A 19,650-nucleotide genomic window follows, 5' to 3' on the forward strand; every position below is an offset into this window, starting at 1 on the left:
TATCAGCATAAAGCTGGTGAGTTCATAAGTATTTAGTGTCATTGCTTGTATGAAAATGTTTGTAACAACTTAATGTAGTAACTGATTTCAAATGTTTGTAAATAGTATACTCCCAAGAAAATCCTATATTTTCCAGTAAAAATGTAGTCTTCCCCAGTGAAACTATCAGTATGAAAATATAGTTTTAGACTTCACTCATGAAAGGTGATTACAAAATAAGTTTATTAAGGGAAAATAATGTTTTTCCTCAGTAGTGACACTGCTGGTCATAAAGTGATAAAATACAGACTCCAGGTAGTACTAAATGTACAGTACACCTTGGGGAGTCTAAGGAAATGAAAATGTAGACTCCAAGTAGTATTAAATGAACAATACGCCTCGGAGAATCTATTTTTCCTTTAATTCTTAATTGGTTAATTAAAGGTTTGAATGTGAACTCGTATGTAACCATGCTGATCGACGGCTGAATAACTGATGACCCTCCAGGTCGTATGTAGTGAGGTAACATTCTGTCACCCCTTGGCCTTATCGGCTGGGACTGTAGCTAGCAGTCGGGATGTGGGAGTGTCTGTCCCGTATAGATCTATACACATAATGCCCACTCTCCCTCCAGGAGACTCTGGTTACAAAGTGAAACCACGATGAAGTGTCGTATCGAGAAGTAGTATGTCACATTCGGTTTATAGTATTCAAAAGGTTGTATAGTTTGTCATAGTGTAGTGATGTTTTCTCTTTACTAGTATATAGTATGTTCCTGTATAGTGTATAGTATGTTCTCTTATATAGTGTATAGTATGTTTTGTTTCTCACTGTAGTACTCATGTAGCGACTCGTAAATGTACCGACTCTTGTATGTATCCTTGTAATAGTAGTAGTGAGTAGTAATCCCTTAACTATACCTATTATAGTTAAATAGTAATGTGGTTTGTATGCCTTCGTTACACAAAGGCATCGAACTAAAGTGAAAGCTTTTATATCCAACACATATATATATATGATATATAACTAAGAGTTCAATGACATTCAGACAAATAACATGATACCCTAAGTCCACAACCAAACAAGGAACATGAAATAAGGTGAGCTATCTGACCTAAGTCCTTCAAGTCTTACTTATATAAATATATTAGTGTAGATATGAGTTTGAAAACAATGCAAGTTTAAAAGAGTTTGGAAACAATTTTAGTATCTAAAAGTTTAATAAAAGGATTTAAAATGCTTGAAAACCATAATTTTGATAGTAACTTAAAAGTAGTAGTAAATCTTTCTGTTTGTTCTAGTCATTAATCACATGTGATTAAAGAAATAACTAGAATATTTCAAATTGTAGTCCCCCCCATAAAAGCATTTAAAATCATTTCAAGGGTTGATTAAGGGGTATGAACTCACCTGTAGTGAGTGGTTTGGATGGAAGTGCCGGACAGGATGCTAAGTGTCAAGTGAAGACTTGAACACACACACACGGATCCTATTTAACATGTAACGACATATATATGTATCTAATTAGTCATTTAACAACTAATTAATCAAGTAAGGACACCCTAAAACATGGATAACACTTTGAATCAAGTGCTAGGAGTATTAAGGGGTTGCATCTAAAGAGAGTATGGCCTCACATTGGAGTTTACTGCCCATATGGTAACACCACATGAGTTTACGGTTTATGGTCATTTCCCTCATGAGTTTACGACTGTAAACTCATGGTAATTAGTACCATTGTGTGTTTTAGGGTCTTACAAGTCAAGGTTAAGCATCATATGATCAAGTCCAAGCCTTAGGAAGTAATAGTGGCACAGTTTGCACCAACTTTTAGAGTTTACGGCCCATGGTCATAATCCCATGAATTTATGGCCGTAAACTCATGTGTGCTTGCTTCTTTTGCTTGTTTAAGGTGCTATACTCCTCAAATAAGTGATCTAGACTTGGTTCCAATCCTTTAGAAGGGACTAGGGATCATAATGGCCCCCTTATTAGCGTTTACGGTTCATGGACCAACTCCCATGGAGTTTACGGTTGAGGGTTTACGGTCCTAGTGGGTTTACGGCCGTAAACCCATGGTAACTCCTACCAGTTCGTGGTTTAAGGTCCTTAGCTCATGCATGCAAGGTTCTAGTCCAATATCGAAGCCCTAGAAGGTAATGGTGGCACATATGTTCCACCTTATGGTGTTTACGGTCCAAGGAGATTGCCTTGGCCGTAAACCCATGTGTTCTTGGGTATTCTTGATGTTTTTCAATAGTTTAACAAGCATTCTAAGTAAATAACTAGTTAGGAGGAGTGTACTTACTTATAGGAAGCTTGTAAGTGTGTTTAAGGTCCAAGAACATTAGTGTGTGTTCTTGGTGGTCTTGGTGTTTTGAAGAACACTTGAAGATCTATGAAAAAGACAAGATTTCATGGATGAAATCATGTATAACTACTAGATGAAGTGTTATAACAACAAATCAAGAGAAGAAACACTTACATTTTTGGAAGATTGGAAGAAATATGTTATGATACTTGAGAGAGAAATGTGGGTGTTCTTGAGCTTGGAAGTGAGAAGTGAGGAAATGAGGAGTAAACTCATGCTTTAAGCATGAGTTCATGGCCAAGAGGAGTTTACGGCCCAAACTCCCAAAGTTTGGCCGTAAACACCTTGTTATGGTGTGAAATGTTTATTTGTTACGCATCACTCCTAGAAGATACTTCCTTTTATTTGTTCGTTTGACTAATTTATATTAAAAAACACCCAAACGGACTTTAAACCAGCTAAAAATTAGCAGAAATGAACTTCACTACTATTTGAAGTGTTTGACTGTAGGGTTTGTACAAATGTAAATTTCGGGTTGTCACATCATCCCCCCGTTAGAGGGAATTTCGTCCCGAAATTAGAGTTTAAGCAACTAAGTTATTACAAATAACTAAGTAAAAAGATGAGGATATTTAAGTTTCATTTGATCCTCGCGCTCCCATGTGAATTCCGGTCCTCGCTTGGCGTTCCAGCGAACCTTCACGATTGGGATGCGGCTTTGTTTCATTCGCTTGACCTCTCGGTCCATAATCTCTACAGGTTCTTCCACGAAGCTGAGGCTCTCGTTGATCTCGATCTCGTCGAGTGGGATTACAAGAGTCTCGTCGGATAGACACTTTTTCAAGTTCGAGACGTGGAAGGTAGGATGTACGTTACTAAGCTCGCGGGGTAAGTTGAGTTTGTAAGCTACGGGGCTGATTCTAGCGAGAATCTCGAAAGGCCCTATGTATCTTGGGTTTAGCTTTCCATGCTTTCCGAAGCGTATCAAGCCCTTCCAGGGTGAGACTTTCAAAAGGACTTGGTCTCCCACCTGGAATTCCAAAGATTTCCTCCGTTTGTCTGCGTAGCTTTTCTGTCGGTGTCTAGAGGCTTTCAATCGTTCACGAATCTGAACGATCTTCTCTGTCGTTTCCCGAATGATCTCCGGACCCGTGAGATTGCTGTCAGGAACTCGTCCTTTGGCTAACTGAGTGTCACCCACTTCAGCCTAGCACAGAGGGGATCTGCACTTCCGGCCGTAGAGGGCTTCAAATCTAGCAGCCTTGATGCTAGTGTGATAACTGTTGTTGTAGGAGAATTCAACAAGGGGTAAGTGGGTATCCCATGCCTTCCCAAAGTCGATCACATAGGCTCGCAGCATATCTTCCAAGGTTTGGATAGTTCTCTCACTTTGTCCGTCGGTCTGTGGATGGTAGGCTGTACTCATGTCTAGCCTCGTTCCTAAGGAGCTCTGTAGCGACTGCCAGAATCTCGAAGTGAATCTACTATCTCTATCTGAGATAATAGATATAGGAACACCATGCGGTCGTACGATCTCCCTAATGTATGTTCCTGTGAGTTTTTCCATCTTGTCAGTTTCCTTGATAGGCAGGAAGTGTGCGGATTTGGTCAATCTGTCGACGATAACCCAAATGGTATCAAGTCCACCCGTTGTCTTGGGCAACTTGGTTATGAAGTCCATAGTGATCTGCTCCCACTTCTATTCAGGTATCTCCGGTTGGTGGAGTAGACCTGATGGTTTCTGGTATTCGACCTTGACCTTGGCGCAGGTAAGGTATTTACTTACGAAGGTAGCGATCTCCGCTTTCATGTTAGGCCACCAGTATAACTTTTTAAGATCCAGATACATCTTATTTGAACCTGGGTGGACGGAATATCGAGTGTTGTGCGCTTCCTTCATGACCAAGTCTCTGAAGCCACCGTGTCTCGGTGTCTAGATCCGGTCCATGAGATATAAGGCTCTGTCACCCTTGAATTCCAAGTTCTTATCCATTCCATGCAGGGATTCCCCCGCGACATTTTCAGGTTTTAAGGTTTTGAGCTGAGCCTCCTTAATTTGTGCGGAGAGATGAGAATGGATAGTCATGCTCAATGACTTGACTCTTCGACCAGAATATTCTTTCCGACTTAGGGCGTCTGCTACCACGTTGGCTTTACCCGGGTGATAACGAATTTCGCATTCGTAGTCATTGAGTAGCTCTACCCACCGTCGTTGTCTGATATTGAGCTCCTTCTGGTTGAATATGTGTTGTAGGCTTTTGTGGTCTGTGAAGATAGTGCTCTTCGTACCATACAGGTAGTGTCTCCAGATCTTCAGGGCGAACACAACTGCTCCTAATTCGAGATCATGTGTGGTGTAGTTGACCTCGTGTGTCTTCAGCTGTCTTGAGGCGTAGGCGATGACCTTACCTCGTTGCATCAGAACACAGCCGAGTCCCTGGTTAGATGCATCGCAGTATACCACGAAGTCTTCTATCCCTTCGGGGAGGGATAGTATCGGTGCGGTGCATAAGGCTCGCTTCGGCGTTTGGAACGCCTTCTCTTGTTTCTCTTCCCAGTCAAAGGCCACGCCTTTATGGGTCAATGTAGTGAGGGGTTTCGCAATTCGAGAGAAGTTATGTATGAATCTGCGATAGTAGCCAGCGAGGCCTAGAAATTGTGACAACCTGAAATTTTCATTTGTATAAACTCTACCGTCAAGCACTTCAAATAATAGTCAAATTCATTTCAGTACATTTTTGGACGGTTTAAAGTCCGTTTGGGTGTTTTTAAAATAAATTCATGAAGCGATCAAATAAAAAGGAAGTATCTTTAGGAGTGTTGTGTATCAATTAAACAAACAACACCTTAGTTAGGTGTTTACGGCCAAACAAGGGGAGTTTGGGCCATAAACTCCCTTTTGACCATGAAGTCATGCTTAAGGCATGAGTTCACTCTTCATTCCTTCATTCTCCAACTTCCTAACTCAAGAACACCCACCATTCTCTCTCAACTATCATAAGATCATCTTCCAAATCCTCCAAAAATGTAAGTGTTTCTCCTCTTGATTTGTTGTTATAACCTTTCATCTAGTTGTTATACAACATTTCATCCATAAATTCTTCATTTTTACTTAGATCTTCAAGTGTTCTTCAAAACACCAAGAATACCAAGAACACACACTAGTGTTTTTAGTCCTTAAACACTCTTACAAGTTTCCTATAAGTAAGTACACTCTTCCTCACTAGTTACTTGCTTAGAATACTTGCTAAAGCATTGAAGAACATCAAAAACCCTCAAGAACACTTGTGTTTACGGTCAAGGGATATCCTTGAACCGTAAACACCATCAAGTGGTGTTTAAGTGCCACTAACACCTTCTAGGGCTTGGATATTGGACTAGAACCTTGCATGCATAAGCTAGAAACCCCAAATCACGAAATGGTTGGAGTGACCATGAGTTTACGGCCGTAAACTCATGGGTTTACGAACGTAAACTCAAGGGTTTACGACCGTAAACTCCAAGGAGTGGTCCAAGAACCATAAACTCCAATGAAGGGCCATATTGAGCCCTAGTCCCTTCCTAAGCCTTTGATTCGAACCTAGAACACTTCCTTGAGGGGTATAAGACCTTAAAACACACAAATATGCCAATTACCATGAGTTTCGGCCGTAAACTCATGGGGAAAATGACCAGAAACCATAAACACATGTAGGGTTACCAAATGAGAAGTAAACTCCAATGTGAGGCCATACTCTCCTTAGATGCAACCCTTATGTACTCCTAACACTTAAATCAAAGTGTTATCCATGTATTAGGGTGTCCTTACTTAATTAATTAGTTGGTAAAGGGGTAATTAGATGCATATATGTGTCATTATATGCTAAATAGGATCTGCGTGTGTGTTCAAGTCCTCATTTGACACTTAGCATCCTATACCATCCGTTCATCCGAATCACCCACTTCAGGTGAGTTCATACCCCTTAATCGACCTTTTTGAAATGTTTTTAAATGCTTTTATGGGGGGGAATACAAGTTAAATCAAACTAGTTATAATATCAATCACATGTGATTTATAACTTGCAAACAAATGGATTTTCTATACTTTTAACTGTTTTGTCAACAAAACTACTTCCAAATGATTATCAAACTCTTTTACATGTTAAACTGTTTGTAAAACTTATTCTTGATTATCAAATCTTTACTTTCAACTCTTTAAACTTATATATTGCCAAATCATGTCTAATGCATATATAGTTATATAAGTAAGGTTTGAAGGACTTAGGACTGATAACTCACTTTATTTCCTGTTCCTTGTTTGGTTGTGGACTTAGAGTACTCTGTTGTTTGTCCGAATGTCGTTTGATCCTTAGTTATATATCATGTATATATGTGTAGATATAAAGATTTTACTTCAGTACCAACCCTTTGGGTAGCAAAGGTGTATACGCTAAGTTACTTATACAACATTACTAGTAAACTATAATAGGTATAGTTTAGGAGTTACTACACATTATTTCTAATACTATGAAACATACAACGAGTCAGTTCATACATGAGTCAATGCATACTGTAGACACTACATACACTACACTATATAACTGAACATACTACATACTAGAAAGACAGAACCTACATTAATACATACTATTCATACGCACTAAACTCTATACTAAGGAACACACTATGATGAGAATCAGGAGAGAACACACACTACACTAGTACAAATAATACATACCCACTATAACTTAAATGTGAGGCACTAGTTCGGGGCATGGCAACTCTGTCATGGTTCGACTTGTAACTAGAGTCTTCGGGAAGAAGAGCATGAATTCGTGTATATATCTATACTGGACTGACCGTCCTACACCTTGCTGCTAGCTATAGTGGGACCTGCAGGTCTTCGGGTGATGAATGTCATACCATCTCGACGCCTTTGAGCGTCGTGTTTTACTAAGGTCGACCAAGTATGGTTACAATTATATCACATTATACCTTAATTAACAATTGGTTTAAGGTAGTTAATACAACTGTATTCACTAATAGCATAATGCTACAGTATCCCGTTATGTCTTGGGAGAAATACTCACTTTTAAATTGAATAAACATACAGTACTTTATGGCTTGGTAGAAGACTACTTTTAATAGAAAATATAGGGTTTTCTAAGAGTTACAAACCATCACTACAAACATTTTTACAAACTTATACACTCAACCACTTACAAACTTTTCAGGCAAACAATGACACTAAAATACTTTGGAATTCACCAGCTTTAATGCGGACAAACTCTTTCAAAATAACTTGTATTCTCAGGTCATCAGTAGACAGCTACCGATGAAGCTTTTGCGAAGATGGAGCACATACAAGACTCAACTTATTTTGATTATACATTTTGGTCTCTTACATACTGTTCAGAACACGCTTGTATTACAATTATTATATTAATGCAATGGATGTTGTTTGCTTGTCTTTACTATTATGCTTTCTTATGATACTGTACATGACGTCCTCCACCCCATAACGTTTCCGCCGTTCCGGTTTTGGGGTGTGACAGAAATTGACAAATTTGTTGGGTTATGAGCATTCTAACACTCCTAAGTGTACATGCAACCCTAAATACCTTGGATCTATGTTTTCTCTATTATACATACAATTATGAACATCCAAGGTATTATCCTAATCTAGCATACAAAATAATAAATATTACAAGATAGAATACATACCTCTTTGATGTAGAATGTCTTCATGAAGCTTGAGTGCCTAGTGCCCCAAATGTGACACCTCACATGGTTCACACAACACCAAATACACTTGGAATAACTTGAGAGAAACTTGAACACTCCTTAAAATCATCTAGACCTCTCACTCACACGTTAGTGCACGATTTCTTGAGCCATGGGATTCTTTTATATGGTGGCTATTAGGGTTACACCATGTAACTCATAACTTTACCCATTCCTTATGTTCCATGGATTTTAACCTCCATGGAGTATCCATGGGTCACCCCATGGACTTAGTCCAACATAAGGAATCTTGGATCACAAGCCCACATATATAAGAATAAATGATTTACACAATCAACCCATATATCTAATTAGTCTCCTTTTGATCACTTAATTAATTCCAAATTAATTCTTGATCAATACTAATTAAATAACCTTATTAATATATTAGAACTTATAATATATTAACCAACCTTAAGTGTTATTTCTCTCATGATAGTCTATCCAAATGCATGATGCCATGCAACCCAAATGGACCATGCCGGGTCGGGTCAAGTCTTACCAATTATAGGTATGGACTTAGACATTAATCCAACAAAATTTCCATAGGTGTCTTCGGTGCTGACCAGTTCTCGATGGCTTTAATTTTGGAAGGGTCCACGTGGATTCCTTCTTCGCTAACCATGTGTCCTAAGAACTCGACTCTTCGGATCCAAAATTCGCATTTAGAGAACTTCGCATAAAGCTTCTCTGATCGTAAGGTTCCTACGACTTGTCGTAAATGATCGCTATGTTCCTCCTTACTTCGAGAGTAGATAAGTATGTCATCGATGAAAAAGATAACGAACTGATCTAAGTAAGGACGGCATACCCTATTCATTATGTCCATGAATACTACAGGTGCATTGGTCAATCCGAATGGCATCACTACGAACTCGTAGTGTCCGTAACGAGTTTGGAAGGTTGTCTTCAGAACGTCCTCCTCAAGCACTCGTAACTGGTGATACCCGGATCTTAGATCAATCTTAGAAAAGTAGCTCGCCCCTTACAGCTAGTCAAATAAATTGTCTATGCGAGGAAGAGGGTAAGGATTCTTGACTGTAAGCTTGTTGAGCTCCCTATAATCGATGCACATACGGAACGATCCGTCTTCCTTCTTCACGAATAAGACTGGTGCTCCCCAGGGTGAGAAGCTTGGTCTTATAAAGCCCTTGCTGAGCAGTTCGTTAAGTTGACCGGACAGTTCTTGCATCTCAGCAGGTGCTAGACGATAGGGCGATTCGACTACGGGAGTCGCTCCTGGAATTAAGTCGATTCGGAACTCGACATGACGTTGCGGGGGTAATCCTGGGAGTTCTTCCGGAAAGACGTCAGGAAAATCGCGTACTACGGGGAGGTCTTTTAGGTCATTTGTTTTCCGGTTCGTATTGACAACGTGCGCCAGGAATGCATGATATTCCTTGCGCAAGTACTTTTCTGCTTGAATACTTGAGATGATACGAAGGCTCGTACTGGGTTTGTCTCCGTAGATCAACAAGGTTTCGTTATTCGGTTGGTTCAGGCGGACTGCCTTTTCGAAGCACAGAATATCGGTACGATGGAGACTCAACCAATCCATGCCCACAATGGCATCGAAACTCTTGATCGATACGGGTATGAGGTCGATTGGGAATGAATAGTTATCTAGCGTGAGGGTACAACCTATGTAAATCTCGTTAGAACTCTCTATCTTCCCGGTAGTCATTTCTACGATGAAGGTTTCTTTTAGTGTTTGTGGTGATTGTTTAAGTAAGTGTTTAAATTTTTGGTTTACAAAGCTCCTTTCTGACCCACTATCGAATAGGATACAGGCATAAGATTTATCGAGAAGGAACGTACCCGTGACTACTGTGGGGTCTGCCATGGCTTCATTGTGGCCAATAGCAAGTAGTCTTCCTGCTCCTCCAGCATTCCCAGCTTTAGGGCAGTTTCTTTTGAAGTGCCCTGTCTCGCCGCACCCGTAGCAGGCCTGGCTCAATCCTGCACCGGGGACCTGGGTGATGGGTTTGGGTGGTGTTCTGTAAATCCGGGCGGTATGGCCCTTCTGATTGCAATTTGTGCAGTGCATTTCCCGGCAGCGGCCGGTATGATGGAAGGAGCACTTGGTGCACTTGGGTAGGTTCCCTGCATAAGGTTTGGCTGGTACAGGGGCAGTAAGAGTAGTGGCAGCATGGACAGCCACCGTCTGTTGGTTCTTGGAAGAGGGTTGAGCTGACTTGCCCTTCTTTCTGTCCCAACGCTTCCTCTTGTTGTCAGCTGTTTTGGTGGGTGCGGCGGTAGTCGTTGTAGTTGTTGTTGGAGTAGAAGGAGTCTCGTGATCGATGAGCCTTTGGGCCAATTCCTTGGCACTTTCAAAGGTCGCAGGGTGTGATGCTCGAACGTTCCCTCGATATGGGGGTACCAGACCCCAGATGTATCTTTCAATTTTCTTGCTTTCGGTGGGGACCATGTTGGGACATAGAGTCACCAGGTCGCAGAACCTGGCTGTATAAGCCACTATGTCGGAACCCTTCATTTTGAGGTTCCACAGTTCCTCCTCGAGTTTCTGAATTTCGCCCCTCGGGCAGTACTCCCTTGTCATCAGGTCCTTCAGTGTATCCCAACCCATGGCGTTAGCTGCTACCAGTGAGAGTGATTTGACATGGCCATTCCACCACGTCAGGGCCCTTTCGGTGAAGGTGCAAGCAGCGAACTTTATCTTGCTTCCTTCAGGGCATGAGCACATCTCGAAGATTTCTTCTGTTCTCTCGATCCATTGGGACAGTGCAATGATCCCTCCGGTTCCGTTGAAGTACGTAGGTTTGCAGCTGATGAAATCCTTATAGGTACACTCCTGTGCACGTGGATGGATTTCACCATGGCTAGAGTTGGTGCCAGTCCCCGTTCCACTAACACCACCAGAGTTTACTTGGGCCATGGCGGCGGTCACAGCTGCGGTCACAGCTGCCTGAAAGATCACCGCATCGAACTGCGGAAGGGGTGGTGGTGGTGGAGTTTGATTTGCAGGTCTGCCCCTGGTCGGACGAGGACGAGGCGACATCTTTTACTGAAAGTTGATAGAGATTATGATAATAGTAAGAATCAATTGTAAGTATGATGAGAGTATTTCATGGACTAAATCACCATAGTCCAATTATCAGATAGAGGCATAACAATAGAGTAGGCAATCACAAAGGTAAAGACTTTCCCATAGATTAGATAACTGCCAATATTACTGGTATTAATGATGTAAAATGAGTTCGGGGAAAAATGACCTAACAGTAGGTCTTACATCAAACCATAAGGGAAAATGTTGGCGGCTTAGAAGTCTAGTTAGAGTACTTTCAAAGTTAGAAATGTTTACAGACAAGTGCTACATAGGGCACAGAAAAGAAAGGCTATTCCTTGTCCTAAAAGAAAAAGATGAGTCGACATCTTCTACCGGCGACGGGTATCTCTCGGGCGAACCCTCAGATCTGCCAGTTGACGTACAACTTCCTGAAGATGTCGTTCATGCGTCCTTTGACGCACTCGGAGTTCCACGATTTCGGCTCGGGATGCAGCTAGCTATTGCTGCAGAGTCTCATTGGTCCTCCTAGTCCTATCCATAGCTTCCTTGAGTTGGCGAATGCGGGCCGTGTTAAGGCCAGAGTTGGCGTTAATTTCCACAACTCGGTCAATGGCTGCATGACCTTGCTCGACGTTCCGAGCAATCCTACGGACCATGATGGGTAGGACTCGGTCAGCGGAACCTCCCTCGCTTATATTGTAAAAGCTTCGGTCTCCGTTAAAAGGTAAAGGCTGACCCTCCTCATCACTCCATCGATTCAAGGTTGTTGCCTACAAGGGAGTGGGACCTTGAAATGTTGGACGGGGGTCGAGGTTTGGAATTGGAACTTCTTGGGGCAGGTTGTTAACCTCTGGTTCGGAGTCAGAATCATCCGAAAAGCCTTCTGCGAGGTGATCATCCAAAGGGATTGGGTGATCATCTTCTGGCTCCTCATCAAGCCACCCACCAATACCTTGGTTGGGATAATACGGATCGCCGAGGAGATGGAAGTCAACCATGTTATCTACGCGAGAGTGGGGAAAGAATAGTTATTAGACGTACTATTGAAGATCCTTTTTAGTTGGCACAAGTAATTATAGTAACACAAAATACTCCTATAGTATTTTAGGTTTAAGCTCTGTTCTCATGTTCTTGTTGTAGTAGTGTTGGTAAGTTTTTTTTTTTTTTTTTTGTTTTTTTTTTTAGTTGTTGCAACACCACAATCATTCTTAGGAACATGCTAGTCACTCCTAAGAAAATATAGTTGATCAGGCTATATCCCCCTAGATTTGACTATATGTCTCTAAGCCTATTCGTGTTGTTCAACAATCGTAATACTTTTGTTTTGATCTAGTATAATAATGACCCTGGTATGAATAGATGTATATATACTTAGTTAAATATTTTATTATTTAAAAGTATAAATTTTTGGTCAGAGTGTTTTAATCCCGTTGCGTTTATAGTTTGTATATCTTTTATGGGTTGATATAATCGATTCACTATAAACAATGCTCTGATACCAATCTGTCACACCCCAAAACCGGAATGGCGGAAACGTTCTGGGGTGGAGGACGTCATGTACAGTATCATAACAATGCATAATAGTAAAGACAAGAAACAACATCCATTGCATTAATATAATAATTGTAATACAAGCGTGTTCTATATAGTTTGTAAGACACCCAAAAGTATAATCAAAATAAAAGATGAGTCTTGTATGTGCTCCATCTTCTCAAAAGCTTCATCGGTACCTGTCTACTGATGACCTGAGAATACAAGTTATTTTGAAAGAGTTTATCAACATAAAGCTGGTGAGTTCATAAGTATTTAGTGTCATTGCTTGTATGAAATTTTTTGTAACAACTTAATGTAGTAACTGATTTCAAATGTTTGTAAAAAGTATACTCCCTAGAAAATCCTATATTTTCCAGTAAAAATGTAGGCTTCTACCAAGACCCGATTGTTTATATGTTTGTTCTTTCGTAATGGTAAGAGTTTTCCCCAGTGAAACTATCAGTATGAAAATATAGTTTTAGACTTCACTCATGAAAGGTGATTACAAAATAAGTGTATTAAGGGAAAATAATGTTTTTCCTCAGTAGTGACTCTGCTGGTCATAAAGTGATAAAATACAGACTCCAGGTAGTACTAAATGTACAGTACACCTCGGGGAGTCTAAGGAAATGAAAATGTAGACTCCAGGTAGTATTAAATAAACAATACGCCTCGGAGAGTCTATTTTGCCTTTAATTCTTAATTGGTTAATTAAAGGTTTGAATATAAACTCGTATGTAACCATGCTGATCAACGGCTGAATAACTGATGAGCCTCCAGGTCGTATGTAGTGAGGTAACATTCTGTCACCCCTTAGCCTTATCGGATGGGACTGTAGCTAACAGTCGGGATGTGGGAGTGTCTGTCCTGTATAGATCTATACACATAATGCCCGCTCTCCCTCCAGGAGACTCTGGTTACAAAGCGATACCATGATGAAGTGTGGTATCGAGAAGTAGTATGTCACATTCGGTTTATAGTATTCAAAAGGTTGTATAATATGTCATAGTGTATTGATGTTTTGTCTTTACTAGTATATAGTATGTTAATGTATAGTGTATAGTATGTTCTCTTTTATAGTGTATAGTATGTTTTGTTTCTCACTTTAGTACTCATGTAGCGACTCGTAAATGTACCGACTCTTGTATGTATCCTTGTAATAGTAGTAGCGAGTAGTAATCGCTTAACTATACCTATTATAGTTAAATAGTAATGTGGTTTGTATGCCTTCGTTACACAAAGGCATCGAACTAAAGTGAAAGCTTTTATATCCAACACACACACACATATATATATATATATATATATATATATATATATATATATATATATATAACTAAGAGTTCAATGACATTCAGACAAATAACAGGATACCCTAAGTCCACAACCAAACAAGGAACAGGAAATAAGGTGAGCTATCAGTCCTAAGTCCTTCAAGTCTTACTTATATAAATATATTAGTGTAGATATGAGTTTGAAAACAATGCAAGTTTAAAAGAGTTTGGAAACAGTTTTTGTATCTAAAAGTTTAATAAAAGGTTTTAAAACGCTTGAAAACTATAATTTTGATAGTAACTTAAAAGTAGTAGTAAATCTTTCTGTTTGTTCTAGTCATTAATCACATGTGATTAAAGCAATAACTAGAATATTTCAACTTGTATTCCCCCGCATAAAAGCATTTAAAATCATTTCAAAGGTTGATTAAGGGGTATGAACTCACCTGTAGTGAGTGGTTTGGATGGAAGTGTCGGACAGGATGCTAAGTGTCAAGTGAAGACTTGAACACACACACGGATCCTATTTAAAATGTAATGACACATATATGTATCTAATTAGTCATTTAACAACTAATTAATCAAGTAAGGACACCCTAAAACATGGATAACACTTTCATTCAAGTGCTAGGAGTATTAAGGGGTTGCATCTAAAGAGAGTATGGCCTCACATTGGAGTTTACTGCCCATATGGTAACACCACATGAGTTTACGGTTTATGGTCATTTCCCCAATGAGTTTACGGCCGTAAACTCATGGTAATTAGTACCATTGTGTGTTTTAGGGTCTTACAAGTCAAGGTTAAGCATCCTCTGATCAAGTCCAAGCCTTAGGAAGTAATAGTGGCACAGTTTGCACCAACTTTTAGAGTTTACGGCCCATGGTCATAATCCCATGAGTTTACGGCCATAAACTCATGTGTGCTTGCTTATTTTGCTTGTTTAAGGTGCTATACCCCTCACAGAAGTGATCTAGACTTGGTTCCAATGCTTTAGAAGGGACTAGGGCTCATAATGGCCCCCTTATTAGGGTTTACGGTTCATGGACCAACTCCCATGGAGTTTACGGTTTAGGGTTTACGGTCCTAGTGGGTTTACGATAGTAAACCCATGGTAACTCCTACCATTTCATGGTTTAAGGTCCTTAGCTCATGCATGCAAGGTTCTAGTCTAGTATCCAAGCCCTAGAAGGTAATGGTGGCACATATGCACCACCTTATGGTGTTCACGGTCGAAGGAGATTGCCTTGGCTCTAAACCCATGTGTTCTTGGGTATTCTTGACGTTTTTCAATAGTTTAACAAGCATTCTAAGTAAGTAACTAGTTAGGAGGAGTGTACTTACTTATAGGAAGCTTGTAAGAGTGTTTAAGGTCCAAGAACACTAGTGTGTGTTCTTGGTGTTCTTGGTGCTTTGAAGAACACTTGAAGATCTATGAAAAAGACAAGATGTCATGGATGAAATCATGTATAACTACTAGATGACGTGTTATAACAACAAATTAAGAGAAGAAACACTTACATTTTTAGAAGATTGGAAGAAATATGTTATGATACTTGAGAGAGAAATGTAGGTGTTCTTGAGCTTGGACGTGAGAAGTGAGGAAATGAGGAGTAAACTCATGCTTTATGCATGAGTTCACGGCCAAGAGGAGTTTACGGCCGAAACTCCCAAAGTTTGGCCGTAAACACCTTGTTATGGTGTGAAATGTTTATTTGTTACGCATCACTCCTAGAAGATACTTCCTTTTATTTGTTCGTTTGACGAATTTATATTAAAAACACCCAAACGGACTTTAAACCGGCTAAAAATTAGCAGAAATGAACTTCACTATTATTTGAAGTGTTTGATTGTAGGGTTTGTACAAATGTAAATTTCGGGTTGTCACACTATGCCTCGAGACAGCTGAAGACACACGAGGTCAACTACACCACTCACGATCTTGAGTTGGGAGCAGTTGTGTTTGCTCTGAAGATCTGGAGACACTACCTATACGGTACGAAGAGCACCATCTTTACAGACCACAAAAGCCTATAACATATATTCGACCAGAAGAAGCTCAACATGAGACAACGACGGTGGGTCGAGCTACTCAGTGATTACGAATGCAAAATTCGTTATCATCCCGGCAAGGACAACGTAGTAGCTAACGCCCTAAGTCGGAAAGAATACTCTGGTCGTAGAGTCAAATCATTGGCTATGACTATCCATTCACACTTGTCCACACAAATCAAGGAAGCTCAGCTCGAATGTTTGAAACCTGAAAATGTGGCGGGTGAATCCCTAAGATGGATGGATAAGAATTTGGAAGTCAAGGGTGGTGGAGCCTTATATCTCATGGATCGGATCTGGACACCGAAACACGGTGGTTTCAGAGACTTGATCATGACCGAAGCTCACAACACTCAATATTCCGTCCACCCAGGTTCAGATAAGATGTATCTGGATCTTAAAAAGCTATACTAGTGGCCTAACATGAAAGCAGAGATTGCTACCTTCGTAAGTAAATGCCTTACTTGCGCTAAGGTTAAGGTCGAATACCAGAAACCCTCAGGTTTACTACAACAGCCGCAGATACCGGAATGGAAGTGGGAGCGGATCACGATGGACTTCATAACCAAGTTGCCCAAGACAACGGGTGGTCTCGATACGATTTGGGTGATCGTAGACAGGTTAACCAAGTCCGCACGCTTCCTGCCTATCAAAGAAACAGACAAGATGGAGTAGCTAACAAGAACCTACATAAGGGAGATCGTACGACTGCATGGTGTTCCTATGTCTATTATCTCCGATAGAGATAGTAGATTCACTTCGAGGTTCTGGCAGTCGCTACAAAGTTCCCTAGGAACTAGGCTGGACATGAGTACGACCTACCATCCACAGACCGACAGACAAAGTGAGAGGACTATACAAACATTGGAAGATATGTTGCGACCCTGTGTGATCGATTTTGGGAAGGCATGGGATACTCATTTACCCCTTGTCGAATTTTCCTACAACAATGGTTATCACACGAGCATTAAGGCTGCTCCATTTGAAGCCCTCTATGGCCGAAAGTGCAGATCCCCTCTATGCTGGGCTGAGGTGGGTGACACCGAGTTAATTAAAGGACGAATTCCTAACAGCACCCTCACAGGTCCGAAGATCATTCGGGAAACGACAGAGAAGATCGTTCAGATTCGTGAACGATTGAAAGCCTCTAGAGACCGATAGAAAAGCTACGCAGATAAACGAAGGAAACCGTTGGAATTCCAGGTGGGCGACCGTGTTCTATTGAAGGTCTCACCCTGGAAAGGCTTGATACGTTTCGGAAAGCGTGGAAAGCTAAATCCAAGATACATAGGACCTTTCGAGATTCTCGCTAGAATCGTCCCTGTAGCTTACAAACTGAACTTACCTCGCAAGCTTAGTAACGTACATTCTACTTTCCACGTCTCGAACTTGAAAAAGTGTCTGTCCGACGAGACTCTTGTAATCCCACTCGACGAGATCGAGATCAACGAGAGCCTCAACGTCATGGAAGAACCTGTAGAGATCATGGACCGAGAGGTCAAGCAAACGAAGCAAAGTCGTATCCCGATAGTGAAGGTCTGCTGGAACGCCAAGCGACGATCTGAATTCACTTGGGAGCGCGAGGATCAAATGAAACTGAAATATCCTCAACTTTTTACTTAGTTATTTGTAATTACTTATTTGCTTAAACTCTAATTTCGGGACGAAATTCCCTCTAACGGGGGGATGATGTGACAACTCGAAATTTCTATCTTGTACAACTATTCACTTCAGTAGAAGTCAGACTCATTTCTGTTAACTTTTAGCACTGTTTAGAGCCGTCTGAGTGTTCTAAAGCCTAGTAATTCAAGAGGTAAATATAGGAAGTATACTCTAGAGTTAATTGTGTAACATTTAAGTCTCAAAACTCCAAGAGTTTGGAGTTTACGGCCCTAACATGGAGTTTACGGCCGTAAACTCTAAGAGTATAAATATGACACTTAGTCAATTTATTCATTTTTTCACCATTTTCAAGCCTATAAGTCATTCTCTCTCAAGTATCATCGGATCTTCAACTTTGTAAGTGTTTCTTTCCTTGATTAGTTGATATACTACAACATCTAGTGATTGTACATGATTTCATCCATGAAATCTCTTCATTTTGATAGATCTTCAAGTGTTCTTCATTTCACCAAGAACACCAAGAACACACACTAATGTTTTTGGACTTTAAACACCCTTACAAGCTTCTATATTGTAAGTACTCTTACCTTAGCTTGTTGTGTGCTTGAATCACTTGGATTACATCTAGAAAACATCAAGAACACAAGATCATAAGGTGTTTACGGCCAAGGCAATCTCCTTGGGTCGTAAACCCTAATAAAGGGGGCAATATGAGCCCTAGTCCCTTCTAAAGCCTTGGAAACAAGACTAGATCACTTCCAAGAAGAGTTTAAGACCTTAAACATCAAAATAAACAAGAACAAATGGTGTTTACGGCCAAGGCAATCACCTTGGGCCGTAAACACTAGTTAAGGGTGCATATGTGCCACCCTTCCTTCCTAAGGCTTAGAGTTGAACTTAGAACCCTTCTAAATGACTTGTAAGACCTTAAAACACAAATATGGTACTACTTACTATGAGTTTACGGCCGTAAACTCATTGGGCCATAAACCCATGGGCCGTAAACTCACATGGTGTTACCATATGGGCCGTAAACTCTTAAGTGAGGCCCTACAACCCTTAGATGCAACCCTTGGTACTTCTAGCACTTGAATCAAAGTGTTTTCCATGTCTTAGGGTGTCTTTACTTGATTAATTAGTTGTTAAATGACTAATTAGATACATATATGTGTCATTATATGTTAAATAGGATCTGTGTGTGTCCTCAAGTCTTCACTTGATACTTAGCATCCTATACCATCCGTTCATCCAAACCACTCACTACAGGTGAGTTCATACCCCTTAATCTACCTTTTAAATGATTTTAAATGGTTTTATGGGGGGGATACAAGTTGAAACATTATAGTTATTATATCAATCACATGTGATTAATAACTATCAAACAAAGGATTTGCTATTCAATTAGCTGTTTTATCAACACAAAACTACTCCAAATAGTTATCAAATACTTTTACATGATAAATACTTTCTATTCAAACTCTTTTAAACTTATACTTTGTCAAGTGGATATCTATATAGATATAGTTATATAAGTAGGATTGAAAGGACTTAGGACTGATAGCTCGCCTTGCTTCCTGTTCCTTGTTTGGTTGTGGACTTAGGGTATCAATTATTTGTCCAAAGGTCGTTTGAATCTTAGTTATATATTATGTATACGTGTATAGAAATAAAAGTTCCTTCATTCAGTTCAATACCTTTGGGTAGCAAAGGTATACAATCATGTTCATACACACAAACAATATTACTAGTAAACTATAATAGGTATAGTTTAGGAAGTTACTAATACTATTACTAGAACAATGAACATACAATGAGTCAATAACATACAAATAGAGAATACTATGATGAGAAACAAACAAGAAAATACAGATAGAGAATACTATGATTAGAAATGAACAATAACATACAGATAGAGAATACTATGATGAGAAACAAACAATAACATACAGATAGAGAATACAATGATGAGAAAAAAACAATAACATACAGATAAAGCATACTATGATGAGAAACAAACAGAGCATACCCAGACAGAGAAAACATACATTACACTAGTACATACAATACATATACAAGAACATTACAACAT

Source organism: Lactuca virosa, chromosome 3 (genome assembly GCF_052849685.1).
Source record: "Lactuca virosa cultivar CGN04683 chromosome 3, Lactuca_virosa_CGN04683_v6, whole genome shotgun sequence".
NCBI classification, from domain to species: domain Eukaryota; kingdom Viridiplantae; phylum Streptophyta; class Magnoliopsida; order Asterales; family Asteraceae; genus Lactuca; species Lactuca virosa.